Genomic DNA, 7,830 nt, shown 5'->3' with positions numbered 1-7,830 from the left:
ACATCCAGCTGACGAGTCCCAAAGTAGGACGAAACGCGCGTCATACTGGATTCCACTGTTAGCCACTGTCCATCTTTGCTTAGAATGAGTTATTAGCTTATGCAACCAAAATGGCAATATCCAGGCCTTCCATTCAGGATCTATATAATCTAAAAGAGACTGATCAATTATAGACTATAACAAAAACTATAGGGAAGTACGAATCCAATTCTGTTTTAATTTGATTTTTCGATTTTCGAATTTTCCAGAATTTTGTTAAATTTTGACAATAGGTGTTGACTATTGGAGACATTTTGAGGAAGCTTAAGAAAAAACACAACAGAGATGAAAACTAATTATTATTCCATTTATTCATTATGATTTATGAATAGTCAATATAAGCAAAGTGGTCTGATACCTAATAGAAATGTTTGGTACTCTTGTTATGTTCTATTTAAAGAATCACTCTACAAGAATTGATATTCTTTCATCTTAACTACTACTGGGGAAGAGATAGATGATCGTCTATACTAGTAAAAATACGTTATTGTGATCATATGATTTTAAACAATAGATGCTTTTGGAGGAACTCGATGATACACCTAGTCAATTTTTCAACTCTCATGTCTTTATCTGGATCAAACGGACGATTGGATATATACTGTAACGTTTAGCATCGATAGGTTTGCGTCCAGCTTGAAGGTACTTAATGTTCTGATGGAAGTGTTAAGACCAGTGGATATGCGTGGATTTTTAAAGGGAAAGAATAGGAGAACAAGAGAGGAGACAATGCAGCAAGTACATAAAATGCACCAACATTTAATAATGAAAGCGATCGACAAAAACTAGCAATAATACTAGCGTAAGAACAAGATATTGTGATAATTGGAGCAAGAAGTTGATCGAGTAAGGCTACAAAAGAATGACGACACCTATGATGTTATGTTCATGACAACTTAATTTGTCAATTAAACTTACCTAATCATATCAGTTTTTGAATTTAGATAGAATATTTGGTATACTGTGGGAAATTGAATAGGACTGTAGAACACCAAGGTAAACGAGTCGATGTTAGAAACAAGTGTTTCTTACGATGATACATCCGACATATTATTAGACACTTCAAAATGTAAATTTTCTTTGACAGTCACTATATTTAAACTGCACATATGACTGGAATTGAAGTCTTTATCGATCTGAATTTGTGAACTATGAGAATCGAATTGTTTCTAGTGATTAACTATTATTTCGAGGATAGATCATTGTTAGATAAATTCATACAAAGAAGAGTATTTTTGGATGGATACGTTTTCTCAAACATTGCACATAGACCACTTATACACTGTGTCAAACTTACAACCATTAAACGGTCCTTATCATTCAACTAGAGTCAGCTTATGATGAGAAAGATTTTCATAGTTAAAGTTACATAAATAAGTCAGAAACAAACTTTTGAAGCTACCTTTTACCTACTTGCCTAGGCTCGTTACCTATCAGGGAGGAGCATAGGCTAATCACAAGCACTCTCCATTCAACTCTGTCCTAAACAATCCTTTCCAGTTCTTTCCAATTGCTATTCATTCTTTCCATGTCTGCTTCCAATCCTCGACTCAGTCAGTTCTTTGACCTTCCTCTCTTCCGTTTTTCATTCACCATTCAAAGTAAGCGCTTGCTTTGTGGTGTAGTTTGATGATTTCCTCAATGTCCTAACCACTTACAATATCTTTTTCTAATTTCCTCCTCAGATGGAAGCTGGTTTGTCCTCTCTCACAATAGGCTGTTACTGATGGTATCCGACCAACGGACATTGAGTATGTTGTTTAGACAATTGTTTATAAATACTTGTACATGTTTGATGGTGGCTATGATGGTTCCTCGAGTTTCACCTCACACAGTAGAACTGTCTTGACGTTCGTATTGAAGATTGTGACCTTGATATTGGCTTCCATACAGTTGTTTTGATTTCCATACGTTTTTCAACTGTATGAATGTTGTCCTAGCTTAGCCAATCTTTACCCTAAAATCTGCATCACATCTTCCATGTTCATCAATGATGATCCCCAGATACGTGAATATTTTGGTCCAATGGGTATCACTGATTCCAAACATCGCCAACTTGTATCTGCTCATTCCCGTTGCTATTCCACTGATCCTCCCGGTCTTCCACATTGTCTAAACGTTCCATATAACTGTATTCATTGTTACACTGGTTGTTAGATCAGGCATCCACCTCGTCACTTCCGAACAATCTCGTCTTTCACCATGAGGTGTAATAATTCTTCTGAATGAAGATCATTCAACTCAAAGTACAGAGTTTAAATGGTCTAAATTGTTTATTCTGGTTAGCGTTTTTTAGCAAATTTGTTTTCTACGGTATACGATTGTTGACTTCATGCTGAACCCTCCTCCTTTAGTCGTGGTTGGAACCGTCATTAACCCTATAAGAGCTGTAGGCGGAGTTAATCTACTTTCAAGGAGATTATTATTAAAACAATACCAAGGTTTTTATATTATCCTCATTATAAACTTTCATTTAACCGATTCATTGTCGTTATATTATGTTTACTACTTAGTTATTATTAGCAAATTAATTATATTATCAGAAGGGTTTTTTGTGGAGATTTCAGTATTTTTTCATAGTTGAAATCATGAGTCAATTGAAGCTAGACCAACAGGGAAAACCTGGAAGCACTATTTGACGGCCATTTCGTCCTATTGTGGAACTCCTTAGCAGTGCGCATCCAAGATCCCGCCTCGAGAGATTCAAACCCATGACCTACCAGTCTCGCGCTAGAGCACTTAACCGATAGACCACTGAGCTGGACGGCATCCAAAGGTGTTAATGTCTAACTTCAATTTAATATATCAGATTACTAAGTTAGATAATCAATATTTTTTGGTTCAATTATATTTTATCAAGATCATATTGTTTATTTGATCCTATCAGTATGTTACTAGCTAATATTGATCTGCTTTCCAAACATCATCGAAAAATAATAATCACATGAGATTGTGATACCAATTAAACACACATATATATATAGATACTTCTTTTCACTTTAAACGTTATACATTTCTATATAAAACAATATTTGATTCATAACCTGATAATTGGAAGTATCTATCAGTACAATGACAATCGAATTCAAATAGCTATTGTTTTTTTTCTCTTTTTAAAACAATTCGAACTTGTGATTATTCTTTCTTTTACTAAAGTATAAGACTACATAGTGATTGTGGTGTGGGCTACTTATATCCACATAAATAGTATATAACGATAATCGGGCATTCAATGTATTTCAGTAAAAGATCGATAAAGAGAGAACATGAAAGAACCGCAGTTGGTATGAAAATTTATGAACAATAATAATAATAATCGAAGACTATGGACTGATATTTGCAGAAGGAATGGTCAAGATTGAGACAATTAATTGATAGTTTGCAAATGAACTGTTTACTGTATGATTGTCACATTGTTCCTACTCGTGTTCTTGTTCACTACAGTGACGATTTAAAATTAGGTTATAAATGGTTGTAGAGATATCAACTCACTGAAGACAATTGGTGAACGGTTGCTCAGATTTCGTGGATTGGTTGAAGTTAGATATTAACACCATCGGATGCCGGCTCAGTGGTCTATAGGTTAAATGCTCTGGCACGAGACTGGTAGGTCCTGGACTCGAATCTCGCAAGACGGGATCGTGGATGCGCACTTCTGAGGAATCCCATAATAGGACGAAACGGCCTTAAAGCAGTGCTTCCAGGTTTTCCATGGTGGTCTAGCTTCAATTGGCTCATGATTTCAACTATGCAAATACTGAAATCTCCACAAAACCCCTTCTGATTTACAGAAATTAAACAAACCGATAGAATTCGATTGAAGGTAACGAATTTTTTTATTTCTTTGTATTTTCCTTAGTATTGACTATGAGGTCTTTACAATAATTTATAAATTATCATAGTGTTGTACACATGACATTTACTTAAATCCCTTAGTGTCTTATCATTTATAAAGTATGGAACTGTTCGTGAGATCCTATTCTAAGTGTTTCATCTATTAAATCTTGACTTGCAGGGTTGACGTTTTTTTTCTTAGTAAAATAAAGTCGTTCATTCATTTTTAATATTTTTACGAAGTCCATGACGAGTTATATCATTCAATGACTTTTGTTCAGATATTCAACAAAGAGGTAATATGATGTAAAATGTAAGAAGGTTACTTTAATTCAAACATATTTTAAAAAGCAAAGAGTATTATAAAGAACAACTGTTGTCGTTAACCTCTTCAAACTTACTTACTTACGCTTGTTAACCCTCAAGGAGGAGCATAGGCCAATCATAAGCACTCTCCATCCAACTCTGTCCTGAATAATCCTTTCCAGTTCTTTCCACTTGCTATTCATTCTTTTCATGTCTGCTTACAATTCCCGACTCAGTGCGTTCTGTGGCCTTCCTCTTTTCCGCTTACCTTCAGGATTCCAAGTTAGGGCTTTCCTCATGATGCAAATAGGTGATTTCCCAAATTTATGTCCTATTCACTTACAACGTCTTTTCATAATTTCCTCTTCAATTGGGAGCTGGTTTGTCCTCTCCCATAGTAGGCTGTTACTGATGGTATCCGGCCAGTGAATGTTGAGTATTTTGCGTAGACAACTGCTTATAAATATTTGTACTTTCTTGACGATGGTTTTAGTAGTTCTCCACATTTCAGCTCCGTACAGTAGGACTGCCTTGACGTTCGTATTGAAGATTCTGACTTTGAAATTAGTTGACAGTTGTTTTGAGTTACATGTGTTCAACTGTGAGAATGAGGCCTTTGCTTTACCTTATTCAAAGTGAGCAGTTGTAATTCCTAATAACCATTGCACTACATTAGAAAAATATTAAAGTATGTATGTACGCATTTTGATTGAATTAATCAATGTGCTATGAATTGGAAATGGAGAATTTCTCATGAATGAAATCTTCAATATCAGAAAAATTAGTCAACGGAAAAGTTGATAATATCATACAAGATGTAACAAAAATTACATAGCTTAAGGTGTTATTAGGGGGGACGTAATTACATGAATCTTATTCAAAGGTTCTTAATCCTTTAGCACTCGTGAACACGTACTGGTATGGTTAGGAAAATCTATCACTAAGTATGTAAGCAGCGTCATTTTCCCCCATCGAGTCGTCAATGGAAATAATATCAAGATTGAAGATACTTTCACAGTTACATATTGAGTCTCTAGTGATTTGTTATAACAGGCAAAACTGTGCCTTCCCTGCATGACAGAGGTACTTAGTATCAACTCGAAAAAAAACATGATCTATATGTCTAGAATAGATTCATTTAATCCCTTTGTTCATTTTAGCCTAAAATAAGATTGTATCGTTCTATGGATAGTTAAGTCTTGTAGTTTAGCTTAATAAAAACCATTGAACGGGGTTTTCTTCCAGTTTCGTTTCTAATGTAGATGTTTGATAAGCGCAACAATTATGATTCTGACAGGGAGGGGGGGAATTGTTACTAAATGGTATGATAAATATTTCGTTTCCAATAAGAAGCAATTATTTTCTAGTTATAAATTCATTTTTGTATTGTTTGTTTGAATCTTTCCATTGACGTTTACGACTGTGGTTCAGCAGTTCCTTATTGACGCATGTTCATCCTGTGTGGATTGTCTCGATATTGCCTGAAGTTATAAGCATTATAAGCAAGAATGGATGGTGGCAAGCATACAGTACTGGGTTCAAGTCCATCCTGAAGTGAACATCAACTCTGAGATGTAGGTACATCCAGCTGACTTGTTCCAAATAGAACAAAACACGCGTTGTGTATTCCACTGCTATCCACTATTCATTTTTACTTATCTAGTTATTGTTCTGGCTCATGGCTAACAACTCTATTTGTAATAAAATCATTTAGTAGTGTTTTGTTTTCGAATCCTTCCATCGATGTGTTAGGACTGCAACTGGTCAGTCTCTAATTGGCATATGTGCATACTGTGCGTATCGCCTCGATGTAGCCTTAATTCACAAGCATTGTAAGCAAAGATGGATAGTGGCTGTCAGTGGAATCTAGGGCGGGCGTTTCGTCCTCCTTGGGACTCATCAGCTGGATGTACCTGCATCTGAGGGTTGATGTTCACTCTGTGACTCGAACCCAGTACCTGAGATGCAGGTACATTCAGATGACGAGTCCCAAACAGGACGAAACGCACGTCAAACTGGATTCCACTACTAGCCACTATCCATCTGTTCTTACAATTCTATTTGTAATAGTTTTCCATTCTATTGACTGATTAATTGATTACTTGAGTTCTTATCAATCTAGTTTCCAATACAAAACCTAAACAATAATAAGCTTTTAAGAACTATTAAGATAAATGATATTCAATAGGAAAAAACTCTGTAAGTAAGATCGATATTGTTCTGATAAAAAAGTTTTTCAGATTTTTTCCTGAGAGATTATCATAAATGGAAACTATTACTATTACTTTAATAAAACATTCATCTTGAGCACTTCATGTATTTTCGGTCATTAGTTACAGCTAACTCTAATGTTCATTATTTAATTGGAATGGAGTAGTTTGAGGGAAATCTGGAAACACCCTAAAGAGATAGTATCAATCTATGAAATCATCAATAGTTTTTCGGAGCTATATAGGGAATTATAAACTATGTGGTTGTAGCCTGTACAACAAATGTTATCTTTGGTTATAGAAGTTTGGTAGTATGTTTGGAAATTGATCACAGTGAAGCAGTTGTATTCATCTTTTGTTGTCCATCAGCTCTTTAGCTTGATGTCACTTCATACTTTTCAGTCATTTCTTCGGAAAGGTACTTTTCTTTGCGGGATTTTCGTTAGAATGGATAACATATCCTCTAGGAAGTACTACAACTCCGCCTGCAGCTCTTATAAGGTTAATAACGGTTCCAACCACGGTTGAACGAGGAGGGTTCGGCATGAAGTCAACAACCATATCCCGTCGAAAACAGACTTGTTAAAAAAAACGCCAACTAGAATAAACAAGTTAAACCATTTAAACTCTGTACTCCGAGTTGAATGATCTTCATTCAGAAGAATTATGACACTTCATGGTGAAAGATGAGATTATTCGGAAATGACGATATGGATGCCTCATCTAACAACCAATGTAACAATGAATATAGTACATGGGATGTTCGGACACTGTGGTAGATGGAGTGAGGGATTTGTGCGGCGCATATGTATCTGGTGCTTCCTTGTACCAATATATATGTGTTTAAATAAAAAAAATAATAAAAGACGGGGTGGGGCAATCAAATAGCTATGTAAATGAGCAGATACAACTTGGCAGTGCTTGGAATAAGTGAAACCCATCGGACCCAAGATGGACAGCAGAGGTTAGATTCGGATGAGATACTGCTGTACTGTGGTCACGAAGTAGTAAATGTTCCACACACTCAGGGATTTGTTCTGATGTTGTCCAAACAAGCATCTGATTCACTTATAGGATGGGAATCCCATAGATCCAGGATCATAAAAACATCATTCAAAATAAAGAAGGAGGGAATCATAGTGAATGCTATCCAGTGTTATGCATCCACCAATGATAACAACGATGATAATAAAGATCTCCTCAAAGAATTGGAAACTACTATGGAGAACATATGGAAAAGGATCAAAGAAGTAGTAACTTCAACGTCTCAGGAGATTCTGGACCTCAAGCAAGGAATGGATCTCTATGGAAACCCTGTGCGGGATTCCATAAAAGAAGAACAAAATGACAGCAAGTGGCAACAGTCGAACAAGAACAGAGTAATTCAAGGCACAATATGAATACACAAAAACAAACAGACAAGTGAAGAAGAGCATTGGAA

This window comes from Schistosoma mansoni, chromosome W (assembly GCF_000237925.1).
Source record: "Schistosoma mansoni strain Puerto Rico chromosome W, complete genome".
NCBI lineage: Eukaryota > Metazoa > Platyhelminthes > Trematoda > Strigeidida > Schistosomatidae > Schistosoma > Schistosoma mansoni.
This window is presented reverse-complemented; position numbering follows the sequence as displayed.